The following is a 27,503-nucleotide window of genomic DNA, read 5'->3' on the forward strand; positions in this document are numbered from 1 at the left end:
GGTACTTCTCATCATCACACTTTACCTTAATATAATCACGTAAGGCACCTGACGCTGCACTTAGTATAGAAAAATTAAAGTGCGCGCTAAGTATGTAGAAGTTAAAGCGCAAGTTGCATGCAGCTATGAAAGGATCTAATGATCGTAATGGCTGCATCCTGTTACACTGCCCTAAAACAAAATATAGTGTAATAAAAAAGGAACAAGCGCTAAAGTGACATGAAAGCAGGCGCCCGTGTAGATAGAAACTGTGAAACTTCACCCGGACAAAAGCGGATTCTGTTATCTTCCGGTGTTGGAGGAAAATACATTAATCAGAAGAACGTGGAAAAAGACTGATAACAGACCCCAGACCAACTTCTCACCGTCCGGGGGGGGGGTTAGTGTGGCCTGCCATGAAAGAGTCTTATAAAACATGCGCCAAACACGACAGGCAGCACAGGCTCGAACTCTTATTTTTAAGGGAAAAACAGGCAGTGTCCAGAAACCCTCACAAAGCGAGGCACATCACCATGCATGCCGATATTTAAAAAATAATCTTCCAACACACATGCAATTGTGCAAAAGACTAAGATGAATATTGATGCTCCCCCTTAACTTTACAGAAATGCTCATGCTCTCAAAATGCATGAAATGAACATTCCCACCACCAAACGGAACCAGCATTGTTAGTATCGTGAAACAGGTGCCCTGGAAAGCAAAACAAGAGCACTCTAATCTGTGAATCCAGACGAAATGAGCGCAGACTTTTTTGTAACACTTCAAAAGCTCAGCAGTCAATTAGGTGAAGGTTTGCAAACGGCGCTTCAGTGTGACCTCATGTTTATTGACTTATGAAAGCACTTTGGCAGCTCGCGCTGGAGGCTTCCACCACTCAGACCAGAGTTTGGGATATTTATTATAGCGCCTCGATTAAATGAACAGCCATTAGAGACCGAACATCAATTATTTTAAAAGAAAATGCACATGACATGAGAAATGTAAAAATAAGGACACTGGATACATGAAACAACAGAGAATGTTACCTTAAAAGGGCTTTTGAACAATTCTAGGTTAGGATTCATGACCTGGTATGCATTCTTCAGCCATGATACTTTCTAACAAGCTCTTGGCATTGCTGTGATTAGGGGGGGGAGGAAAAATGCGGCTCAGGAGCAAATGGTAACCAGCGCGTGAATGGGAAGAGCGGCCGTGGGAGGTGGGAGGGGAAGTCGGAGAGTGCGAAGTGCAGGCGGGGGGTGGGGAGCGGAGCCTTTGAAGTGTGTGTGGCACTGAGAGACAGATGGTGGTTTGTGACGTATCTGGTTTGTGAACGCGCACGGAGCACATGCACTGTGGCAAATCTGCCATTGGTTTCAAAGCTTATTTGGCCCTCAATACTCTCGTCCATTTATCACTTAAGTGATAAATAGTCGAGACCTAAAGAACTCATTCACGTACAATGGGACTCAGCGGTATATCTGGATTATCCGCTTTTGTGACTACGTGAAAAGCATCATGGAGTCGACGACTTGTGATCTTGACTCCACAAGACAAAGTACTCTGAACTTCACTTGTCCCCTGAGGAAGCGAAGAAGCTGCTATAACAGTTATAGGTACTATAGACTAATAACCATCCAGTGACCCATTAGCTCACTGCGAAGAAGGGTAAGTGCAAAACGTACCTGTTGCGAATAAATAACGTGCCGTATCTTGGTCCTGAAGAAAGCCCTCCCACCCAACAGGGCGCCGTTAGGGCTGAAACATGTCGACCGCTCACATGTTCACAGTAGGTGCTATAGAACAGTAGCCCTTCTAGAAATGCACCACCATTTATTTTTAACCTTGCCCCATCTCCAATAGAATAACTACTCATGCTAGAGAGATGGAGGTAATTTTAAGCTCACTTTTCATTTCTGATCACTACTGTAAATCACCAGTTGGTCTCCTTCCAGGTGGATGAAAGCAAAGCACTAGACCCTATGCTGATGCTTTTCATGTAGTTACAAAAGCGGATGATCAAGATGTATAGCTGAGTCCCATTGTACGTGAATACGTTTTTTTTTTATAAGACGGCCAGTACCTAAGACCCTGGTAACACTACAGGAAAAGTGCTCCATTCCCCCTTTAATTGTTTAGTATATGAGTAGTCACCACTCGGAGTATAATTCGAACAGAACTAATTCAAGTCACTAATAGCAAGAATAATATATAATTTCAAATGAGTGATGCTCCCAGCAGCCTGAAACCCTAAAGACTACTATACGCCATACTATGAAAGCATGGAGCAGTTAACTTGCATCTAGAGTTTCTTGGTATTCAGCCCACTGCATATCTGTTCACAGCAGATCAGCAGTGATAGATTTCATCTGGTAGGGAGTGTTCTCTTATAAGGAAAACACACATCAGCTGGGCTGAGCTTCACTCCTCTTTGTATCGGCTCTCAGCATAGGAATAGATGCTGAGGCAGTACATCATTATGGCAGGACCTCTTGCAATAACCTTGGTTGAAGACCTCTCTGCCTCAGTGGTCAATTCATGGGTTTATATCGGGTTGACCACTGACTTTTACCTTACAATGGGGGATTCTCCACTTGGTCCATGATATAACCGGTAGGAACCAGCATGATGAAAATACGGCAACTCGGACTACATGTTTTTGTTGCGCATTCACTGTCAGACCTTGAAATGTAGCAGACTTGTCGCCTTCGACGTTATCAAAGTCATTTTTTGGATGAATTGACACTTTCACGAATTCTGCCAAAGCTAATGACATGCGGCATACAGGGCCAAAGAGAGACAGGCTAACATAACATGCTAAAATGGAGTCAGACTTTGGGATCTTTATGACAAGACCTGTGACCTTGTCTTCAAAATTCAGCAGAGCAGTCAGCGGATGAATGCAACAAAATGGCTTCAGACAACTTTATTTTGTTTTGTGATGTATTAAAGGATTGTTTATTTTTGGTTTGCAATTTTTAATTTTTGTGATAGCCTCCTTTAATATTTTGCATGATAGACCTAGGCTCTTGAAGCAACACTTTAATATGTGACTGTGGTTTGACTTAGGACATGTTTTCCATCTTTGTACCTCTGCTTTTAACACTTTATCATGGGCAACCTTGCTATCTAGCATCTGCATACTTCAGGGCAGGATCCTTTGCCCTAGTTATAATGAAAATTAAAGCCGGACTCCGTTAGATGCTCTCATTCTCTGCTATTAAGATACAACGGTTGATGTATTGCTGCACACCTTCATTCCCGGTACATCTATACAAAGTATTATGACAATTGGCAGATTAAAATTAGTGTTTTTTGTGAGTAATCAAGTACTGGTATTCTCTTTGTCTTTCTAGATGACTTTGGCAAAGTTATTTGAGGTTGATTGTTTTGACTTTGAGCTGTGAGTGAGCACTGCGATGAGAACGTGGTAATAATTCAGTTAAGTAGTGGCAATCATAATTACTGGCGATACATGTCCCCCTGTGTCACTTGAATTCTGTCTACAGCACCCTAGGCAATGGACATGTTTTGTTTTGTAAGAGGCAAGTGAGTATGATTGCATTAATGATGAATACTCTCTTGAGTGTAAGGTCAGACCTGTGTTTTGGATAGTGAGCATTTGCAGAAAAATGACAAAAGCATTTCTACATGTAAAGCATGGATATAAAAGTTATGGCTAAACTCCTACCTTTTTTTCTAAGGCCCTTTCTGTGCTCCAGTGCACTTGATTATGGTTAGGTGCCTAAGAACCCACCCGCCTTGTAGTCGTTTATTGGTCCTTGCAGGATCCTCTTGATCTTTCTCAAGGCTTATCCATCTCATTTAGAGTGGTAGACTGGAATTTCGAGATTGCATGAAAGTCAGGCCTTTCCTTTCCTACCTTTTGAGAATTACTCATACGATTCCAGTCTAACATCTAAAATCTGCAAGTGGTCTTAAAAGAAGGTTCCAGGAGATATGAAGATCTTTAATGATTATACCATTGATGCTAGAGGAGTCTTGATTTTCTTTTTATTATTATAATTGAAGTACTTCTCTCTCATAATCCCTCCACAGACAGCTGAGCATTTCACAAAGCACTGAAGAGCAACCAGTTACCAATAAAAGAACAGTCTGGTTTTTACTTTTTTTTAGATGTTTAATCCTCAATCAGCACTATTGATTTTAGCTACAGTAGCCTTAACCTCTTATTATATCATTTGCTTAATTACATGGACATAACACTGTGTAGATCTGCAACATAGGGATTGGAAGACTGACTGGGTTCCTTTGAGACATTCAGGGGTTTATCATGGTTGACATCACTGTCTTTTCTTATATATTTCAGTGATGTCTGCATTCCAAAGTAAGCAATGATGATCATGTTCTGCTATGTTTATTGGTTGGTTGTATTGTAAGAGGAATGGTTGAGCGGAATCAAAACGTCTCTAAAAAAAGTGTAGCCTACTTAGTTAAACTTTATTGGATTACACAATTCCTCTTAGATTGCTTTGTAAAGTTTCAGCTTTTAGATTAGGTAACAAAAATGTGTATCTAATTTCATCTGATGAGCTGGGGCGGAGGCATTATTTAAAATGTGGTGGCTTGGGAAAAATCTTTTCAAATTACATTTTTGTTTCATTCAGAAAATGAGACTAAAGGAGGTGGAGCGAACTGCTGTTCAGGTGTGGAGTCCATCAGCTCACCATCCAGTTTATTTGGCTACAGGTATCCACTTTTTTCTACAACTATTTCTTATGCTACCTTAATTTGTCAGGCTTCCATGCACTTACGCAAGTAAATTTGAAGTTATGCAGCATTGTGCATTTTATTTGTTTCTATTTTAAGGTAAAGTAGAGCAGTAATCTTTATTGCATGATTAATTAGAACCTTTGCAATCAGTTAAAACGTATGTATAAAAAGCAAACCAGCATCATTTATAATACTAAAATTAGTTAAATGTATTTACACAATTGCAGTGACTCCATAAAATTACAAGAAAATGAAAGCTGGTATACAATATGGTCAGTAAGGTGCGTAGAGTGACATGAAATGTATAACGTTTTTCAAGTGTTAAATACTGAGAATTCCTTTGCAATGCCAATTCCTTTAAAATTAGTATTTTGGTCTGAGTAACATTAAAGTTTGTGAGCGAGCAGCCAAAAAGTTCATTGTTGACAGTTACAATCTGCCTTTCGTCGTGTCCTTTACTCGCCCAGTTCTTTTCACCTCTTGTCCTCGATTCCCATGTCAGCGATTTGCAGGTTCCCTGGCCCTGGTTGCTGAGCCTGGGGTGACAGGATGGATTTAGAAATTTTGTGTTGCCGTTACTGATTCACATCCCAAGGGTGACTGTGTAGTAATCCCACTTAAAATCCAATAAAGTTGAATATCTTGTTTATTAAGATACAGCTATCAGTGACCCTCAGCTTCAACTGCTTGCAAAAAGAATCTTTCATGATGTCGCACATACATCAGAAAGGTCTCTCTTAAAGAAGACATCACCACACATCTCCCCCTATATAACAAAATATAAATAAATAACACAACTTCCTAAAATAATAATAAGATGTTACTATCAATTAAATTTAACACTATATACAATTTCTTCTCAAGATTACATTCAAATTGATAAAACCGATGTAAAAATTAAACTCTGCAATTGTTCATGATACACCTTCAGGAAAATGAGGATTGATTTTACATATACTTTCCAAACTCCAGATTTTTCCATTATCCAATTTTGCAACTGATCCCATGACCTTAATCACTTTTCGAGGTTGGGAATATTTGCTTTCTCCTTTTTTAACAAATCCAGACTTCCTCACAACAACCCAATCACTATTCTCAATTCCCACAACTTTCACTCCTTTTCTTTTATCATACCTTTCTTTGTTCCTAGCATGAGAATCTTCCATCCTTTCAGCCATGCACTCACGATCCACCCAAACTTGATCTTTCTTCTTTAGTCAAATAGGTGACTCTTTAGTGGCTGGTTCTGTTCCTTTCAATGCAATGAAAGGAGAAATTCCTGTAACAGAATGAGAAGTTACACGATGAGCCCACATCATCTTGTTTAATTGTTCCCTCCAAGCTAAACCATTTGCCAATGATGTTATGTTAAATTGTTATGTTAAATTGGGTTTTGTAAAGCGCTCAGCTACTCAAGAAGAGTGTCCTGGCTCTATAGACCAAAAGGCACAGAGCAGGAGAGGGTAGCAAGCTTACTGTCCGAATAGCCATGTCTTGAGATCTTTCCTAAAGGCTAAAAGATTATCGGTCTTCCGTAAGGACAGGGGCAGGGCATTCCACAATTGGGGTGCAAGACGTTTAAAAGAGCATCCACCAATGCGCACTCGCCTGATTGTCGGGACAGTAGCCAAGGCCAGTGAAGAGGACCAAAGCGACCTAGGAGACTGATAGAAGTTCAATCTTTTCCTGATAAATCTGGCACCAGTGCCATAGAGAGCTTTGAAAGCTAAAGTTAGCGTTTTAAAAATGATGCGTTTACGAACCGGAAGCCAATGGAGGGGCTTTAAAAGGACTGTTGTGCTGGTTCTTCGATGAAGACCGAAAATTGATCGTACCGCAGAATTTTGCACAATTTGCAGACGGGACAGAAGGTATTCAGGAAGGCCCAGATATAACACATTGGCATAGTCCAAACGCGAACCTATCGGCACCTGGACAATGATTCTCCTATGGGCTAAGGATAATAGTGGTAGAAACTTGCTGAGCATTTTTAGGAGCCCAAAGCACTGACCCACTAAGCCAAGGATCTGTAGCTTAAAAGTGAGACCATTGTCCACCTTTACTCCCAGATTCTTGGCCGCAGAGGAGGCGACGAACGGTGGAAACATGGCCTCCGGCCCCCAAGACTTCTAGCCAGGATCGGGAGGACAACCGAAAAAGAGCACATTAGACTTATCTGAATTGCACGTAAGGTTGTTCAGTTGGAACTAACTAAAAACTGCTCCAAGACAGCTCATAATGCTCTCTCCGTTGAAATCGATATTCCTGTCACAGGTAAAGAGAAGCTGAGTGTCATCGGCGTACAAAACAATCTGGGCGCCATGGGACTCAGCCAGTGAGGCCATATAGATATTAAATAGAGTAGGGCTCAGGATCGAGCCCTTCGGGACTCCTACCTCCAGAGGCGGCACTGCGGCTGAGTACGGAGGGGCCCAGACTGTTTGTCGGCAGTCGGCCAGGAAAGATTCAAACCAGCTGAAAGCCGTCCCCCTCAAGCCGATCTCAAAGAGTCTTGAAAGGAGCCGGCTGTGGGGGACGGTATCAAAAGCCGCCGAAAGGTCCAACATCGCCTTTCCTCCCGAGTCCATAACTTCCTTGATTGCTTCCGTCACCGCCAACAGTGCTGTTTCCGTGCTCAAATTTGCCCGGAACTCAGACTGGGTGTGGTGGAGAATGTCATACGTCTCCAAAAAACTGGAGAGGGAAGCATGAACATGCTTCTCTGCGACTTTTGCAAAAGCCGGAAGAAGAGAAATAGGTCTGTAATCAGCGTGTGAATCGAAATTTGCTTAGCATGTAACGGTAAGTTTCAATTCTATTAAGGACACGGAGGCGAGGATTATGCTTTTCTCTCTCCGCTGTTTATTCAAAAGCAACCGCATAGCAGCCAGTAAAGCAATAACATGGAAAAAATATCACATATACCCAACATCGGGCTAATAAGAACATCAGAAAAAAATCAGAACACATTAGGGAACTACATATGCCATCAGTTCATGCTCATAGTCCTTCTATAGTGTCCACAATCCTTAAGGTAGGGCATCCATCTTGTGGTCTCCTCTCTTTCTTCGCGCGAGACACGCCACATCATCAACGGTCCTGATTTGCGCCATCTTTACGGTCCTGCTTTGCGCCATCATTACCTAGCAGGAAAAACACAACAGCGTGAGCGTTGCTATTCCGCTAGAAAGAATAAGACCAAACTGTAAGAACAACACTCGTCGCAAGAACAAGTCTTAATGATCGCATTTAAAAAATAAACTGATTACTTACACCAATACGGGGAGGGATCTCCGCAGGAAGCGTGGGTGGGAAAATCCTCGCCTCCGTGTCCTTAATAGAATTGAAACTTACCGTTACTATGCTAGGCAAATTCCGATTCTATGTCTGGACCGGAGGCTTCAGATTATGCTTGTTCTAAGCTTATTAACCACCAAACTTGCAATATCCACCACCGGATTGAAGTAAATCCGCTTGAAAGTGGAATCCGAGGACCAACCCACCGCACGCATCAGGTCCTCTAAACGTGCTCCCAAGGAGAAAGCCCTCGAGGCCATAGCGCCTCTAGCTGAATGAGCTCCAAATTGTTTAGTATCAATGCCAGCTTCTTGGAGCACCCACCGCACCCAATGGGCGATGGTTTTCATAGCGCAATTAAGAGTTGCCTCTCGCCCGGAGTGCGAAATTCCACTGTAGCGTCCTCGTATGTCTTTAAACACTGCACAACACAAAGCTTGGGAGCGTCCACAATGGCCGGATACGATATAGACCTCGTAGCGGACTTTGTACGGCGCCCAACAGTAAAAGTAACCCCCTCTGGGGAAAACATCCATGCAGAAATATCCAAGGCACGCACATCAGAAACCCTACGACAGGACACCAAACACAAAAGCATAGCCAATTTAGCCAATAACTCTTTCAGTGAAAGATACTGGTTGTGCTGCAAGGAAAGAAAAAGGTTTAGAACCACATTCACGTCCCACAAGACTGAATATTTCGGCTCCGGGGTAAAGAAAGACGTACACCCCGAAGAAGCCTGCAAACCAAGGGATGTTCCCCGACGGGGGCCCCATCCAGCGGTTCGTGCGCTGCCGAGATCGCCGAATGCATTGCGTTAATGGTCCTATAAGCCAGCCCATTCGCCGCCAACTCCGCTAGGAAATTTAGGATGGGAATGACACCTGCGACCAGGGGATCCAGGTCCCGTCGAAGACACCAACAAACCCACCTGGACCATGCTGAGCGGTACCTCTTTGTGGTACTGTCAGCCCAAGCTTTAGACAAGAAGGACTCAGCCGAGCCCGAAAGTCCTGGGAGCGACCAGCGTCTCCGGAAAGCCGCCACGCCATGAGGCGGAGAGAATCCTGCATGATGAGGTGATGAGGCTCCCCGTCCGAGTTGAGAAGGAGACGAGGAAACCGGGGGAGTAGGATTGGAGAATCCCAAGAAAGTTCCAGAAGAACTGGAAACCAAACTTGCGACCTCCACCAGGGCGTCACCATCACCACGTCCGCTTTTTGGTGGCGAATATGGGCCGCCGACCTCACCACCATCGGAAACGGAGGGAAAGCGTAAGGCTTTTCCCGACTCCAGTCTTGGAGAAACGCATCGGTGGCCTCCGCCAGGGGATCCGGTCTCCAACTGAAAAACCTCGGTAACTGGAAATCGAGGCGGGTCGCAAACAGATCCACCGAGAACGGGCCCCACATGGTCTGTAACCAGTGAAACACCCGCGCGTCCAGCTTCCAGAGACTCGAATCTCGCAGGTACCTCGAAAGCCAATCCGCCACCTGATTGGCCTGGCCCGACAGGTACTCCGCCATCACCGAGACCTGATGGGTTAGGCAGTAATCCTAAAAATCCTTTGCCAGATCTGCCAAGGCTCGCGACCGTGGGCCGCCCAGATGGTTGACATAGCGGACCGCTGAGATGTTGTCCATCCGTAAAAGCACGCATGACTTCGCCGAGTCCTTGGTCCAACAACGGACCGCGAAAGAGCCCGCCAGGAGCTCTAGACAGTTGATATGGAGTTGTTGCTCCTCTAACCACCAACCGCCGCCTGTGGAGAAATCCCCGCAGCGGGCGCCCCAGCCCGTTCTGCTGGCATCCGACTCTATTATCAAATCCGGAACCGACCCGAAAATTGCCCGGCCGTTCCACGCCTCCATATGAGAGAGCCACCAGGACATCTCCCCTTTCACTTCCTCCGACCGAGGGACCAACTGCTCGTAAGTCAGGCCCCTTCTGAGGTGGTATGCCTTGAGGCGTTGAAGGGCCCGATCATGAAGCGGCCCCGGAAAGATTGCCTGAATCGAGGACGATAAAAGCCCTACTACCCTGGCAATCTGGCGTAGGGACGTCAGAGACTTGGCGATCCTCTGTCGAAGCACGTGCCGGATTTTGGCCATCTTCCGTGAAGGAAGGCTAAGAGACGCCTGCACCGATCCACAACGAAACCCAGGAACACCATCCTCTGGGAGGGTGCGAAGACTGACTTGTCCTTGTTGACAATGAAACCCAGACCCTGCAACAAAGAAATTGTCTGGTCGAGTTGAAGCACCAACTTGTTGGGACATTGGGCCATAAGCAGGATGTCCTCCAGATAGACAATCATCCGAATGCCTTGACTCCGAAGGACTTCCACTGCCGGGCGTAGCAGTTTGGTGAAACACCAGGGATCCGAGGAAAGTCCGAACGGAAGGGCCGTGAACTTGAAGATCTGGTCCCGCTAGAGAAACTGCAGGAACTGACGATGAGGCGAATAAATGGGAACTACCAGATAAGCATCCTTGAGGTCCAAACAGACCATCCAGTCGTTGGGCAGAAGCACGTCTCTCAGGAGGTGAATACTCTCCATCTTGAAGTGGTGGTACACCAACCAGTCGTTGAACTCCCGGATGTTTATTACAGGCCTCTTGCCCCCATCTGTCTTTTCCACTAGGAAAACATTACTGAGGAAACCGGAGGGGTGTCTCGTTGATCGGCAAATGGCCCCTATGCGGAGCAACTCCGATATCTCTTCGTCGATCAACCGGGCATCTTCCCGAGAGAAAAGAATCGGGTGCGGGTCATTCCACTGGTAGGGGCGATCGTAAAATTCTATACAGAAACCCCGCACAGTCTGAAGAACTCAGGCGCCCCTCGTGATGGCCGCCCAGGCGTCCGGGAAACAAGCCAACCGCCCCCCCCTATTAGCACTCGGTCCGCAGGGATTACACTCACCGTGGGAACTATTGTTTCCTGCGTCGTTCCTGAAGCCGCCTCTTCCTCGAAAGCGTTGGCCTTTGGTGGGATAAAAGTTGTTATAGTTGGCCGAGGAGTTGTACTGGCCTCTGCCGGAGCCTTGCCCCTTATTGGGTTGAGTCTGACCGCCACGGCCGGTCGTGAGGCCCCTGCCATGACCGGCCCACCTAGAACAACGCTGCTGGAACACCCTTTTGATGGTGGATTGGGCTTTGTCTAGGGAGGAGAAAGTGGAAACAAACGTCCCCAGTTCCTTTATGAATGGGTCGACAAACAGGCCGCCCTGCGCCACCGCTTCCGCCTCCGAAGTGGCCACATCCCCTAACTTGGGGTCTAATTTAATGAGCAGCGAGCGCCGGCGTTCGGTGGAAAGCGCACAGTTGGTGTTGCCCAAGAAAATGACTGCCCTCTGTGCCCTACTAGATAGAACGTCTTGGGCTATGGTAGAGCCCAACGCCTTGGCCTCCTCCGCCATATCGAGGATCTTTGTCAGGGGGCCTATAGTATCCAAAAGCTTATCCTGGCACGACCGCCAAGAGCGGTCGATGCCCTTGCGAGGGTCCTTCACAAATTTTGCCATGCAGGTGCCCATCTTCCCGTCAAGCTTCGGAGTCATGGCCACCTTCCCTTCCAGTGTAGGACGCGGACATTTTCCCCTCAGGCAACTACGTGCCTCTTTCTCTAGAGGCTTGCGGAGGCGCCCCGCCACGAACTTCGCGACTTTGTCGCCCGGCGTCCAGGCGGCCGACCTCGGGTGGATTATATCGTCCGGGTCCAGCATACCTGAGGCCTCCTGAGGCAACTCGATCGAAGTACCGGACATGCGCCAAGACCGCACCGAATCCTCGTCGTCGTCTGTGCCTGCAGGGGAGAACCCTCCCGGGGAGGAAGGGGCTGTCCCCGTGTGCACCGAAGGGCTCGGGTCCGGGAGCGACGCCGGGGCAGGGTCAGTCGCCTTAGCCAAAAACGCATCCCTTAGGCGTTCAAAGGCGTCCTTATCCACACCCGGCGCACCCCCCCGAGCCACCGTCCCTACGGACCTTCTTGGGTGCTGGCGGATTCCCCTCCAAGGGGGTCTGGGAAACCGCAGGGGAACTCAGTGGCTAGCTTTGCGCACTTCTCTGCTATACGGGCCGAGAGCCTATCCTCCATAGGCCTCACTATCTCCTGCACACACCTATAGATGGATTGATCCACCGCATCATAAAATTCATCATCCCCAAATACTGATGGGTCTCCTCCTCCACCACATAATACCCCTCTGCCATGCTTGCCGCTCTGCTATGCTGCGGAAAAGGCAGAAGGTTACGACTGGCGCTAGGGACCAGAGGTATGGGCTAACCGAAGGCTAGCATAGGTTTTTTGTCACTGGCGAACCAGGGAGTATAGAGGCAGCGTCCCCCCCACAGCGCGCAGACCCTCTTAGTAAAGACAGGGTCGATGCCGCCCGCCTGCGCGCTCCAATAAGGTAAACGCTGGCCAGCGGACTAACCGCCGATAGTGCTGGGAAGGTACAGCCCGAAGGCGTAAACTGCGGTAATCAGCTGGTACAGACCCGTCAAGGGCGTAAATGAAAATGGGGCAATACAACTCAACAGGGCGTCAAGGTGAGGCGGCAGAGGAAGGCTCCGGCGTGACTCCCCTCCTCAGCGCGGCTCCCGTCTCACAGGGAACCGGGCCGAGGAGAACGAGACCCGACGGCTCCCTCTAGCGGCGAGGAGGCAGCGCAGCAACTCCCGGGGGACAGTCGCGTCAGGGGCGAAACGTCCCCGCGACAATAAATAAGGGCTCTGAAAGATAAAACGTACACGTAAATATCGACGAAGAGCCCCTAAGCCAATCTACAAACACACAGTGTTTAGAACCCAAAACACCCCCACAGTTACAGGAACGAGTGAGAGCATAGGAAAAAAGCACTTAACTGGCTGCGAAGCAGCGAAGAAAGCGGAAGAGACCACAAGATGGATGCCCTACCTTAAGGATTGTGGACACTATAGAAGGACTATGAGCATGAACTGATGGGATATGTAGTTCCCTAATGTGTTCTGATTTTTTTTGATGTTCTTATTAGCCCGATGTTGGGTATATGTGATATTTTTTCTATGTTTATTGCTTTTCTGGCTACTATGCGGTTGCTCTTGAATAAACAGCGTAGAGAGAAAAGCATAATCTGAAGCCTCCGGTCCTGACATAGAATTGGGGTCCAAATTAGGCTTTTTTAAGAGAGGGAGGATAAGGGCCTGCTTCCAGGCCTGAGGAGCCACTCCCGTGCTGAGAGATAGATTAAGCACTGGGTTGATTAGGGATTCATGACTTGCGCTGTTTTGGCCAGGAGTTTGGCCGAGCAAGGATCCAGTGTGGAGCCTGACTTCAATTTGGTTAAAAGGTCCAAAGAGGCCGGAAGGGAGAGGGTAGGAAAGTTAGAGAGAATGGGCCCTTCAGCGACAGAGAGAGATGAAAGGAGAGTTACATTGGCCGCTGCCGCCACATCTGCCGGCAAAAAAGATGCCTGAATGCTCTTAATTTTGCTGGCAAAGAAATCTGCTAGTTGAGCAACCCACAGTTCAAAGTGGGAGCACTTCGATGTTGTAGAATGAGGGGATGTAAATTCCCTTACTATCGCAAAGATTTCCTTGCTGGTATTAGTGGCGCCTTCTATTCTCCTCGCAAAATAAGACTGTTTCTCTAGAAAGATGTCTCTGTGATAAGTCTTAATGCACTCCCTATAAATTTCTTTTAGTAGTCCATCATAGTTGACACGCCACGCTCGCTCCGCTTTTTTACAACGCCTCCGACTCTCATTGAGAGCTGGTGTGAACCAAGGAGCCGATGTACGAGAGGAGTTTTTGCGAGCAGCCTGGAGAGGAGCTAATTCATCCAGGCGCTGCAGAAGCCAGGTCTGCAGGAGGTCCAAATCGGCCTCTAGATCGCCTGAGAGCTAACAGAGGTAGTTTATCAAGGCTTGTGCTAGCATATCGGAGGATAAGCAGTGAAAGGCACGTGAGCACGATGTTGGGCGTCCTAGACCGCTAGTAGCTGATCTTTCTGTACGCGCAATCTCAAAATTTACCAGATAGTGGTCCGACCAAAGTACTGGTGCAGGAGCGGCTACTGTGATAGTGGAAAAAATTGGATCCAGAGTATGGCCTTTAATGTGGGTAGGAGTAAATAGATAAGGAATAAGTCCTAATGGGTTGGTCGTGTCCATGATCTTAGTCGTGTCTGCAGCATCAGCCACATCCATGTGGATGTTAAAATCACCCAACAGCAAACAGTGGTTGAACTTCAAACACAAGGATGAAATAACAGTATGGAGCTCCTCGTGAAATGGGCCAATTGGGCCCGGGGGCATATAAACCAATAACCCAGCGCAAGATTGGTGAGGAGACAGTGATAAACAGAAACCCAGAGCCTCCACCCCATGTATGTCATCTGTGGGGAATATGGAACAGGCATAGCGCTTGTCCACCGCCATTGCTACACCTCCGCCCTTGCCATTGACCCGGTCCTCCCTAAGCAGGACATAATTGGGGGGAAGTGCATTAGCAATGTCCGAACCCGAAAAATCCCCTAGCCACGTCTCAGTTAAAAAGAGACAGGCGGGTTTAGACTCGGACAGTAAGTAAAACAGGTCTAAAGCATGTTTGCTGAGAGGCCTAGTGTTGAGGAGTGAACAAGAAATAGTGTTAGGGCTATTCTCGGTGTCAAATCCTGAAGTAGAAAGGTTTCCAGACACCGGTAAGGCATTCTTAATAGAGCCCTTGCCCGGTGTCCAACCGCAACTGGGGCAACAGCAGCTGCGGTTGGTTCTACTGGGGAATACAGAACCACAATTATTAACATTTCCCCTAAGCAAAGTGAGCTCCGCCGAAGTGTATTTGAACATCTTACCCTCCAGAATATCGGCTAGTCCTTCCACCCGACCGCACCCGTCCGCCTCCGGGACGCGAGGGCACCTAAATATATAGCGTCACATGCGAGAGGCAGCAAGTCTCGTCTACAGACCAGCAAGCCTGCCTCCCCCCCAGATGGCCGCTGAGGATATAAACAGCCTCCTGCTCCCAGAATACACTACAGCTCCTAATCGGCTGAGTGGGAGTGGGGCAGCAGGAGCTGTGCAAGTTAGGAGGTCGGAAGGTAGGCTTAAGAGTAACTGATAACTGGATATTGTCCATTATAATCCTAATGACCCTTTCAACAAGGCCGTTAGCCTGTGGTCTGAACAGTGCTAGGTGAACATGATCAATCCCAAAACCTTCAAGAAATCTTTTCATCATGCTAGACACCAATTGCACTCCGTTGTTAGTAACCAGTGTTCTAGGAATCCCTTCTTCCATGAATACTTCCTTTAAAAACTCAATTACTTTTGTCGCTGTAATATTCTCAACCGGCTTAATGGTGAACCACTTCCTATGATAATCTACTAAGACAATTAAGAATCTGCTTCTAGTACCCAACCTTTCCATAGGACCCAAAAAATCCAAGGCTAACTTCTTCCATGGACAGTCAGGAACCTTCGCACATCCCAAGGGTGGTTCACGTATAACTTTGCACTTGTCACTGTTACTACAAGCATAGCAGTCTTTAATCACCATTTCTACCTCTTTGTCCATTTCAGGCCACCAGAAACTTTGTCTCAATCTTCTCTTACACATACTCCTGCCAAGATGACCCTCATGCACCAGTTTAATCAATCTTGGTCTCAACATCTTTGGCGGTACAACCCTATTGCATCTTAATATCTTACCGGAGTGGATACTTAACTGATCCTTCACCTTAACATATTGTTTCACATCTCCATCCAAATCTGACATATTTCTCCATCCATTTGTTATAGCACTCTTTAAATTTTCATACAACTCATCACCTTCCAAGGCCATTCTCCAATCCTCACTTCTCAAGGCTAATCCATCTCCAGAAAAATCTGACATAACATCTACTTCAACCAAAGATGAAATCTTTTCCACTTCCACAATTGGCATGCGCGACAAACAGTCTGCCACAATGTTTTTTTCCTCTCACAAAGTCAATTGTAAAGTTCATGTGCATGACCGACAAAAGCCATCTAGAAATTCTAGGGGTCACGTTTCCTTCCAAACCCTTACCACCTTTAAATATATACAATAGCGGCTTATGATCAGTTCTGAGCATAAAAGACAAACCCCAAAGATAAAACTTGAAGTGATGCATTGCCCAACAACATCCCAATGCCTCCTTTTCTATTGCTGAATAAGATTTCTCAGCACCTTGTAGACGACAGGATGCATACCCTATTATTTTCTCCTCACCATCAACATACTGTGTCAAAATGGCTCCCAAACCTACATTGCTAGCATCCGTCGTCAATACAGTTTTCCTTTGAATATCAAAATGGCTCAACACAGGAGCACGAATCAAAGAATCTTTGACCTTCTTAAACGCCTCTTCACAGGCTTGATTCCACTCAAATTCAATACCTTTTTTCAACAACGCTCTCATCGGCTCAACCAGATCAGAAAAATTAGACACGAATTTTGAGCAGTACTCTGCCAAACCTAGAAATGACCTTAGCAAATCCTTGGCTTCTGAGCTTCAACAATAGCTTTTACAATACTATTCTTTGGTTTGATTCCCTTACCGGATATCTTGTGTCCTAAAAAGTTCACTTGTTCCTTCCTTAATTGACACTTTTCTTTCTTTATGGTCATGCCATGTTCATCAATCCTCCTTAATACTTCATTTAGAAGCTCATCGTGCTTTTCAAAGGACTCCTCCACTACCAGAATATCATCTTGGAAACACAAGATCTTATCCATCCCCTTAAAAATATTGTGCATAATCCTTTGTAAAACTGCAGAAGTCAATCCGAAAGGCATGCGCAATATCTGAAAGCGCCCAGCGGAGTGACAAAAGATGTTAAGGCTCTTGACTCTGGATGTAAATTTACTTGATGGTAAGCAGCTGACATATCCAAGACTGAAAAAACCTTACCACCACTCATTCCACTCAACATCTCCTCAATATTAGGAAGGGGCTGCCGATCCACCCAGATATTTTTGTTGAGATCTCTGAGATCAATGCACAAACGAATTTTATTACCCTCCTTGGGGGCAACGGCAATGGGGGCAAGCCACTCTGATGCTTCTATTGGCTCAATGATCTTATTTTCCAACAATTTATTGAGTTCTAGTTGAAGAGGTTCCCTCATAAGTAAAGGAACAGGCCTAACTTTATGTACCACAGGCACCGCATTTTTCTTCAAAATTATGCGATGTGTGAACCCCTTCAACAAACCCAATTTGTCAGTAAAAACATTTGGGAATACAGACATGAATTTTTCGCTCCACTCTGTCTCAATCTCACCCACTCTTTCCACGACCATAACAGGTTCTTGACTATTGGGATTGAGAACTATATTTAGGTCCTTTTGGTGCTGCCACCCTAACAAATTAGAACCATCTTCGGATATATATACTCTCCCATGAACAGCATTCCCTTTAAAAACAATATCACTCCACATCATACCAATGATATTGATAGTTTTTCCTCCATATCCAACTGCTTTTATATCAGATCGTAGTAGGTCAGTTATTCGTCCTTTTAGTTGTTCTATGAAAACTGCTTTACTGATAATAGTGAATAAACTTCCAGAATCAACTAGGACTTTTACTATAGATTTTCCAATCATAACATCACAACGTGGTTTTTCGAGCTTGTCCGTGCTTTCCCTTTTTACCACAACACCATTGATACCATCAATGTCATTACACTGACGCCATCCTCGTCGCCATGAAAAGTGTAGTAATAACACTTAAAATCCAATAAAGTTGAAGATCTTGTTTATTAAGATCGGCCCAGCCACAGCAGAGCCGCCCACTCGCCAGTTTCCCGCCGCAGCTCGCCACAGACCCGCCCACCACCGGCCAATTGGCCGAGCCGCTCCCGCCGCCCAGCTGACCCGCCCTCCCGTCCCCCTTCTTATGACGCCCCCAGAGCGATCGTGCAGCGGACGCGCGCAGCGGGAGCGCCGAAGGTGCGCCAAAGGTAAGCCCGTCTGCGCCCGTCCGCGCCTGGACCGCGCCCAGCGCCAGGACCCCTGGCCCCCGCAGACCCCAGCCCACCCGCCGGACGTACGACGCCGCCACCCTCAACGCACTCAACGCCGGCAGAATCCCAGGATGCTACCGAGCCACCCCGAGACGCACCCACGGACCCTTCTGCGGCAACTCCTGCAAGTTCACCTGCATCCGGACCTGCACTACTCCAGCACCAACCAAGACCAAGACGAGCAACAGCAGCAGCAGCCACCTGAAATGCATCCTGCTCAACACCCGCTCCGTCCACAGACACGCCGTCGAGCTCTGGAACCTGCTCGACACAACTTCACCAGACGTCGCCTTCCTCGCGGAAACCTGAATGAACGCCTCTTCAGCGCCCGACATCGCCATCGCCATCCCAGACGGCTACAAGATCATCCGAAGGGACGGCATCAACCACACCGGAGGAGGCATCGCCATCATTCATAGGAACACCATCCGCATCACGACCCACACCGACGACACCCTCGCACCCGCCGAGCACCTGCACTTCCAGGTCCACATCAACCCCCAGACCGCCCTCAGAGGCACCCTCATCTACAGACCCCCGTGACCATGCACACAATTCAGCGAAGACATCGCCGACTTCATCAGCCCGCACGCCCTCCTCTCCGCTGAATACATCCTCCTCGGGGACCTCAACTTCCACCTGGAGAACAACAACGACTGCAACACCACCACCCTGCTGGACAACCTCGCAAACCTCGGACTCAAGCAGCTGGTCACCACCCCAACCCACTACGCCGGACACACACTTGACCCCGTCTTCTCATCCAGCAAGGACATCGCCTTCAGCCACGCCACCGGACTCCACTAGACTAACCACAGCTGCGTCCACTTCAGCTTCAGAAGGACCACGATCCACCACCACCCGCAACAGGTTGCACGCAGAAGCTGGAACAAGATCACAGCCGACCAGCTCACGACCTCCCTGAGCATGAACCCTCCCACCAGCGCAACGAACCCAAGCCAGGCGGCCACCAACCTCGAGAAGTGGATCAGCAACTGCGCAGACGACCTCGCCCCTCTGAAGACCCCGCCTAGCAGACCCGCTAGCAAGAAAGCCCCATGGTTCACCGACGAACTCAAGAGCTCCAATAAGAACTGCCGAGCCCTCGAGAGAACCTGGCGCAGAGACCCAACACCGGACAACATGACTGCCCTCAAGCTCGCCACCCGAAAACACCACCAACTCATCCACGCCACCAAGAAAACCGCATTCAAGGAACGACTGGACAACAACGCACACAACAGCAACGAACTCTTCAACATCGTCAAAGAGCTCTCCAACCCCAACGCCGGAAACAACGACATCACCCCTTCGCAAGACCTCTGCAACTCCCACGCCTCCTACTTCCACAACAAGATCGCAGACATACACAACAGCTTCAGCACTCAACCGACGCATGCCACGACCGAACCACCGCCCCCCACCACCACCCTCCGCGCCTGGACCCCGATCAGCACCGAAGACACAGTCCGCACGATGAACTCCATCCACTCCGGATCTCCTACCGACCCCTGCCCTCACCACGTCTTCAACAAGGCCGACGCTGTCATCGCACCCCACCTGCGGGACATCATCAACACCTCCTTCGACACCGCTACCTTCCCGGAGAGCTGGAAGCACGCCGAACTCAGCGCTCTACTAAAGAAGCCATCAGCCGACCCCACCGACCTCAAGAACTACCGCCCCATCTCGCTGCTCCCGTTTTCTGCAAAAGTCATCGAGAAGACCGTCAACAAGCAGCTGGCCGCCTTCCTCGAGACGAACGGATCCCTCGACCTCTCGCAGTCTGGCTTCAGGGCCAACCACAGCACCGAGACCGCGCTGATCGCAGCCACCGATGACATCCGAGCTCTGCTTGACAACGGAGAAACAGCGGCCCTCATCCTCCTAGACCTCTCCGCGGCCTTCGACACTGTCTGCCACCGTACACTAGTGCAGCGACTCAGCAACGTCGGAATCCAGGAGAAGGCACTGGAGTGGATCATCTCCTTCCTCGCCGGAAGGACACAGAGAGTCCGCCTCCTCCCGTTCAGATCTGAAGCCACCAAAGTCATCTGCGGCGTTCCTCAAGGCTTCTCGCTCAGCCCAACCCTCTTCAACGTCTACATGAGCCCCCTCGCAGACATCGCACGCCAGCACAACTTCAACATCATCTCCTACGCCGACGACACCCAGCTGATTCTCTCCCTCACCAACGACCCCGCCACCGCCAGAGCCAACCTTCACGAAGGGATGAAAGAGGTAACCGAATGGATGAAGAACAGCCGCCTGAAACTGAACTCGGACAAGATGGAAGTCCTCATCCTGGGATCCTCACCCTCCGCCTGGGACGACTCCTGGTGGCCCCCCGCCCTAGGCAGCGCACCCAAACCAACAGACCACGCACGCAACCTGGGCTTCATCCTGGACTCCTCCCTCTCCATGACCAGACAAGTCAACGCCGTCTCCTCGTCGTGCTTCAACATCCTGCGCATGCTACATAAGATCTTCCGGTGGATCCCCACCGAGACCAGGAAGACGGTCCCCCAGGCCCTCGTCACCAGCCATCTGGACTACGGCAACTCCCTCTACGCCGGAACCACCGCCAAACTCCAGAAGAGACTCCAGCGGATCCAGAACGCCTCAGCAAGACTCATCCTGGACATCCCCCGTTGCAGCCACATCTCCGGACACCTGAGAGACCTGCACTGGCTCCCGGTCAACAAGAGAATCACCTTCCGACTCCTCACTCACGCACACAAAGCCCTACACAACCTAGGCCCAGGATACCTCAACAGCCGCCTCAACTTCTACGCTCCCAAACGCCAGCTTCGATCGACCGGCCACGCCCTCGCCGCCGTCCCCCGCATCCGAAGAGCCACCACAGGGGGACGGTCCTTCTCCTACCTCGCCGCCAAGACATGGAACTCCCTCCCGACCCACCTCCGCCTAACCCAGGACCACCTCGCCTTCAGGAAGCAACTCAAGACCTGGCTGTTCGAGCAGTAGCGGACCCCCCTCCCCTAGCGCCTTGAGACCCTCTGGGTGAGTAGTGCGCTATATAAATGCTTTGATTGATTGATTGATTGAGATACAGCTATCGTTGACCCTCAGCTTCAACTGCTTGCAAAAAGAATCTTTCATGATGTCACACATACATCAGAAAGTTCTCTCTTAAAGAAGACATCACCACAGACTGCTTCATAACGCAGAGAGACCGAGCTGATAGACAAATTTGCCAAGGACGTTCTCTTTTAAGCAAGGATGTCATGGATTACTCAGAAGATGGTCGGCCTAAGTTGTTGACCAATTTATTAGGGTACTTCCAGGGATAGCTTTGCTTTTGCTGCACACACAAGCCGAACAAGGCTACTGGCCAACCTCACGTTGCTTCCTTCGAAGCAAGCCTGCCTGCCCGTTCGTACCTGGCTTTCGATCAGGCGCGGCTTTAATAGCTGTCTTCGTTCCACTCCCAAGCCCTTGCAGATGCATAGTAGATGTAGAACATCCTCGTTGATGTCTCCGCACAGTCTGCAATGGTTTGTTGTGTCTGTGCGTTTCCATGGCGGAAGATGACGCTTTGCGGGTAAAATCCCCAACCTTAGAAGCAAGAATCTTTCTTTTGTGATTTTCGAAGCTTGTTCCTAGATATGGTTGTGGCTTGGCCCTCGCGTAGCTCTAGATTACAAACCAACCGTGGTCCATCTTACTCAGAGGTGCTCTATCTTCTTCTTGGGATTCAATCTTTACTGATTTGTTTACCAGGTCCTTGAAACTTTTTTGGGCATACTGGTTTCCCATAGATCCTGTATAGCGAGCACCCTGATTGCTGATTGAACATAACCCATAGCCGGGCAGTCTTTTTTTTCTTGCCATTTCCTTCCACAAGTGAGAGTTCAGTGTACCTGGCTCGGCTCCCTTTATTTTGTACCAGCACTTGGCATAGGTACGCTTTTGTGATATTTGCTACTTTTGAAGCCCAAATTCTAGCCTTATTTGAGCTGGTGAAGTGAACTGCGGGAGATTAAATATTATTCTCACAGCCTTGGAGACTGCATTATCCAGGGTAACTTCGTCTCTGCCTCTCATAGATTCACTGCCGTAAGTGATCGTTGGTGAGAGTCTTGCACTTCTAATATAGGGAGAAGGTTGGGGTCAGATATTTTATGCTTGATGTTTTTTAATGCTACTGCCAGTGTGGTTCCTCTGCTTTTGATGGCTGCTTTTGGTTTTGAGAACGAGCCATGCCTGTCAAATATTACTCCCAAGTGCTAGTATTCCTCAACCCTCTCCAGCGACCTGCCCCCCATCATCCATCGGGGTTGGTGTTTATTATTCCGTTGGTTTAATACCATAACTTTGGATTTTTCAAGGTTTATGCTTAACCCGTTCTTGTCAGCAAAATTGCTTGTGGTGTTTATCAAGTCATGCGAGCCGACTGGGGTACGGCTGATAAGTATCAAGTCGTCGGCATATAATAGATTTGAAAGAGTTAAGCCTCCCAGTTTCGGGGCATGATGGTTACAGTGATCCAGCTCTGTGGTGAGATCGGAGACGAAGAGGTTGAACAGGGTCGGGGCCAGGACACAACCCTGCTTCAGCCCTTTGGTGGTTGGTATTCTCCTAGACAAACTGTCCCCTGCTCCCACCTTCATTTGGACCCATGTTCCGGAGTGAAGTAGAATTAGCTGGTTCAGGAGGTTTGTGGGAATTTCCCACCTCAAGAGTTTTGACCAGAGAGTCCCACTGTCAACGCTATCAAAAGCGGCTTTATAATCAATAAAGCAAACAAATATTGGTTTGTTGATGTTTTTTGTAACATCTATCAGGTGTGAAAGAGCAAGAATATTTGTTGAAGTCCCCATGTTTTTTTGGAAGCCAGTTTGGTTGATGGGAATTGGGGCTTTTTCCTGGGCCCATTCCGCAAGTTCATTCAATAAGCAGCCTGCGTAATATTTGGCTTCAATGTCTATTAGTTCGATGAGCCTGAAGTCTTTTGGCTTGGTCATACTGCCTTTTTTGTGGATCGGTGAAAAAATGTACCCCTTCCAAGAATCAGGAATTCTTTAGAGTTCCATAGTATAGTTGAAAAGGGGTAGTAGCTTTTCAGCCCAGTATTTCGGGTACTGCTTGTATATGATTTGTGGTAGGCCATTAGGCCCAGGCGCTCAGTCTTTCTGACTTTTTGAGATGCTGTTCACTAGCTATTTGATTGAGAAGAAGGGGATGAATTCCGATCCTTGAGGTATGGGGAGCTGCTGGTCGCATTGGGACTCCGATGGGGCTTGTTTATTTTCACCAGTTTCCGTGTTGAAGTGGTGCTTTAGGTACTTTTCCCAAGTATCTTCCGTTATGTACGAGTTTATTCCCGGAGCTGTTGGGTTCTCTAAGCTCTTGACTGTCTGCCAAAACCTGGTGCTGTTATTGTTTTTCGCATTGTATAGCAGTTTTGCCCATGTTGTGTCTGATTTTTCCTTTTTTGCAAGCCATATGATTTTCTTCCTGCGTGCTTTTAGCTTCCTTAGTGCTGACTGTTTGTTATTAGCTGGACCGTATAGGCGGAGACTACGCAGTGCTTTGTTAGTTTCGCTCTTTATTAGTCTTAATTTTGCGTTCTGGGGTTTAGTGAAGTGAATTATTTGGTTGCTTGCCAACTTGCGAGGTGCCTCTCGTTCGTTTTTTGATCTTGCTTTTTCTTTTGTCAGCTCATTTTTTGGATGTATTTGAGTCAAAGCTTTTGGTGAAGGTTTTCCAAGCTGTTAAACTGTTCGCACTCAGCTGTTTGCTTTCCTCCCATCTTTTTTTTTTATAGAGCCAGTAGTTTTTCTGGATTGCTCGTGTTGCTATTTCCAGGTAAGTTATATTGACAAAGTTTTGTAGGGAGGGAGTTCCATAATTTAGGTGCCAGAAAGGCAAAGGAGTGCCGCCCCTTCCTACCCAGTCTTTCTCTAGGAATAACTGCGAGGTTGTGTTTGCTGGAATATAGTGCCATACTAGGGGAGTAAGGATGCACCAGCGACCTTAAATATGTAGGTCCTGAGTGAGTCATTGCTTTGTGCATTTAGCATACTGCCTTAAATTGAATATGTTTAGCTATCAGATGCCAGTGGAAATGCCGAAGATAAAGGGAGACCAATGCAGACTTTGAAATGTGACATAAAAGGCGAGCTTGTGATTTCTGAACAATCTAGAGCCTCTTTGGTATGGAATTAGTAGTGCCAAGATAAAGAAAATTGCCATAGTCCGACCCTGAGAAACCAAGGCCTGCACAAATGTTCTTTGAGTGGAGTGAGGTAAAAGCCATCTAGGGTTGCCAAAGCAGCAGGCTGCCACCTTGATTATTAGCTGGTCCATGGTAAGCTTATCATCCAGCCAGAAGCCAAGATCTTTAATCGCCTACTGGGAATTCGACAAGACCCCAATTTATTTGGCAAACAATGGGGGCTCAAAAATTAGGTTAATTTCCCACCAGTAGAACTTCAGTCTTGTTTCAATTTTTGTTTCAGACAATTGTTTCTCATTCAGATCCCAACCTCCGCTAGACAAGCATCAAGATGCTTTGATGTAAGCTACCATTTGGCACAGAATGATCCTGCATTTTGTGTGTTATCTGCATAGGAAAAAAGTGTCAGGCTGTGCACTTCCAAGATATTTAACAATGTAGGGCTCAAAGAGGACCCCTGAGGAACTCCATAATGTAAGACATGAACCAAAGATTTGTGAGGTTTCGAGAACCTGAAAGGAGCAGTCTTTCAAAAAAGATTGGAACCAGGAATGCCCAAGGGCATGGGTGCCAAAGTCCGATAGCCTTTGGATGAGCACCTGATGGGACACTGTTTCAAATGCTGCGCTCAAGTTCAGAAGGATAAAAGCAGTAGATTCCCCTGTGTCCAGCTGCAATCTGGGGTGCTCAGTTACCGCTAGCAGTGTTGTTTCCTTGCTGTGCTCGGACCGGTATCCTGATTGCGAGCTGTGGAGCAAGGTTCTAATCTAAAAAAAACGGTCAGTTGGCAGTTGTGCTTTTCAAGGACCTTTACACATAAAGGGAGAAGTGATATTGAATGATAACTCTCCCAGTCTGAGACTTCCACATTCTATTTCTTAAGTAAGAGTAGTACCATTGCTTGTTTCCAAAACATAAATCTGTAAGTTTGTTGCAGTTTGTTTGAGAAAGAAAAGGTTATGGCAATGCATAAGTGAAACCAACAAAGACTTGACAATTTGGAAAATTTATTTAAAAGAATTTTGAGCTGTGTCAATTTTATTGGAGTAGTAAGCAGCGTGATCCACCTGGCAAGCCCTACGGTAGTCCCTCATAGCAGCATACATTTTTCATTATCCTCCAGAGAATAGTGCTTGCGCCAAGCGTGTTCCATGCTTTTGCACTTTTTATTTAAGGCAAGTACTGATTCATTGAACCGGAGGACCAGAAGGTGAGCTTTATATTTAATACCTGGTTTCATATTTAATTGATCAAAATGCCTTGGTTCATCTAGATTTGAGCCATAAACTAAGCATAAAACATATTTGGTGTTTGCATAGTTGATTTGCACTGTAGCCCATCTACCGTCCTTATCGTGAGCAGTTTGGATTACTTCGGCCCTAAATCGCTTATCCTTAAGGATAGCAACTCCTCTTGTGGGATTCCCAAAGGTAGAACAGACCAGAACGTCATACCCCATTTGGTTTAGAATTTTCCTATCTTTCCATATGATATGGGTTTCTGATAATAAACAGAAGTGAGGGTTATGTAATTTGAACTCTTCTGATACTAGAGATCTTTTGTTTTTGCTATTAAGCCCTGCCACGTTCCAAGCTAGACATTTTATTAGATGCATTTAAATGTTAATAGAAATACTAAGCCCCTCTTCAGATGATCAAATAATATATCTTGTTCTCTCAAGCGTCTATAACAAACAATAATACCATCGAAAAGCAATGATTTACAATCTTTATCAAGTTCTTCAAAATGTTTTCCCCTGTCAGCCTGCAAACAATTTTTGTTATATCCCCCCCCCCTAACTCCCCTTGCCCCCAACCTGCGGAGATGAGATCCCTCCCGGCTCTCTCCCCAGCCGGGGAAGAACCACCCTCCAGTGACAGCTGCCGTTGGTAAGGCAGCTTGTGTGGTGACACACCCTGAAACACTCCTGCCCCCCTCCCCTTCCTTAAAGCAAACTTCATTGTACATACTAAGCAAAATAACATAAGTCTTTCTTTTTCTTTTTTTTCTTGTTTTAACCCCTTTTAACCCCTTTTTTTTTTGTCCGCCTTTGCCTCCCCTGTCTTTGTGAATTTGTGCTCCCCAACCTCCCTTTAAATAGCTTGTTCATCAACCTTAATGCTGGTACTAGTTATTTTTATGTCTGGCTCTGGCTAGAGCTAATACTAGAAAGATAGTTCTCTGCTTCCTTCCGTTTCTCGTAACCTTAAAGCGGGCAGGTTCTTGGAGGAATACCTGCCCGCCGCAGGCCTTAATAGGATCGATCAATTTGCGAAGCTGCCACCTCCTATCCATGGTGTCCCTGCTGAGATCAGATCGTGCAAAGAACGAAAACTCTCCTATAGCTATTGGAGAATTAGGACGGGCTCTCTTTTCCAAACCGCTTGGCGTAGAAGGAAGTTACCGAAATATATTAGAAAGGGACGTGGGAATTGATTTTCTCTATTCCTCTGAAACAGAGGCAGACGATGGGCCCGCTGTATTTGCGAGTCCCAGTCCCAATCCGCCAAGTCGGGAAAGGCATTCTGGAGCACCCCTACAATATAGGCTCTAGGGTCTGAACCCTCTGACCTCTCCGGGATACCGAAAAGTCTTAGGTTGGATCGCCTTTGCCTATTCCCCAAGTCCTCGACCTTTAGCTGTAATACCTTCAGCTGATCGTCATGCTTTTCCACTGTTCCTACCATTTTGGTGTTTGACTCCTCCACCTGTACCACCCGTTGCTGTAGTTCCGTAGTTTCTTGTGATACCCCCCCAATTTTAATGGTAAGATCCAGTAGGGAGGATTGCATCTTGTTGTTGTCCTCCCTAAGTTGAAGATAATATTCCTGTGCTTCCGCCCGTTGATTGCTCAATTGCTTACTCAAAATCGTAAGTATTTCATCCAAAGAGGAGGTATTAGCTCCCACTCTTCTTGAATCAACTGTAGGAGAGACTGGAGCGGAGCCAGAAGGTACCTCCGTTGAAGAGGGAGGACTTGCTATTACATGGGTGGATAGTTGAATGGCTGGATGCATAGCGTTATCTTCATACGCTGGTGTTAACTCCGAGTTATTAAACGACCCATTGTCCTGCTCTTGAGGTTGGAGTTCTTCTATCTGATCTGCCAGGGGTGTGTTATCAGGGTCAATCAAAATGCTCTTATCAGGGGAGATCATTATTGGCATAGAGTCTGTAGGACTTCCTCCTGATAACCTTAGTGTCATAGTTTTGACCAGACCTTTTGCTTCGATCCACTTTCTAAGCGGGCTTTTCTCTG

General features: G+C 47.3%; 1 long non-coding RNA gene across 1 annotated transcript in view; it reads left to right on the plus strand.

Annotated features, from left to right (window-relative positions):
* Nucleotides 1-4,604: 4,604 nt before the first annotated feature.
* Nucleotides 4,605-27,503, plus strand: part of LOC147672089 (uncharacterized) — a 97,473-nt gene continuing 74,574 nt past the window's right edge. Inside the window, exon 1 of the long non-coding RNA XR_015303570.1 lies at nt 4,605-4,689. This is a non-coding gene — a long non-coding RNA (uncharacterized LOC147672089). The remainder of the gene's footprint in view (nt 4,690-27,503) is intronic.

This window comes from Lissotriton vulgaris, unplaced genomic scaffold, assembly GCF_964263255.1.
Source record: "Lissotriton vulgaris unplaced genomic scaffold, aLisVul1.2 SCAFFOLD_5290, whole genome shotgun sequence".
NCBI classification, from domain to species: Eukaryota; Metazoa; Chordata; class Amphibia; order Caudata; family Salamandridae; genus Lissotriton; species Lissotriton vulgaris.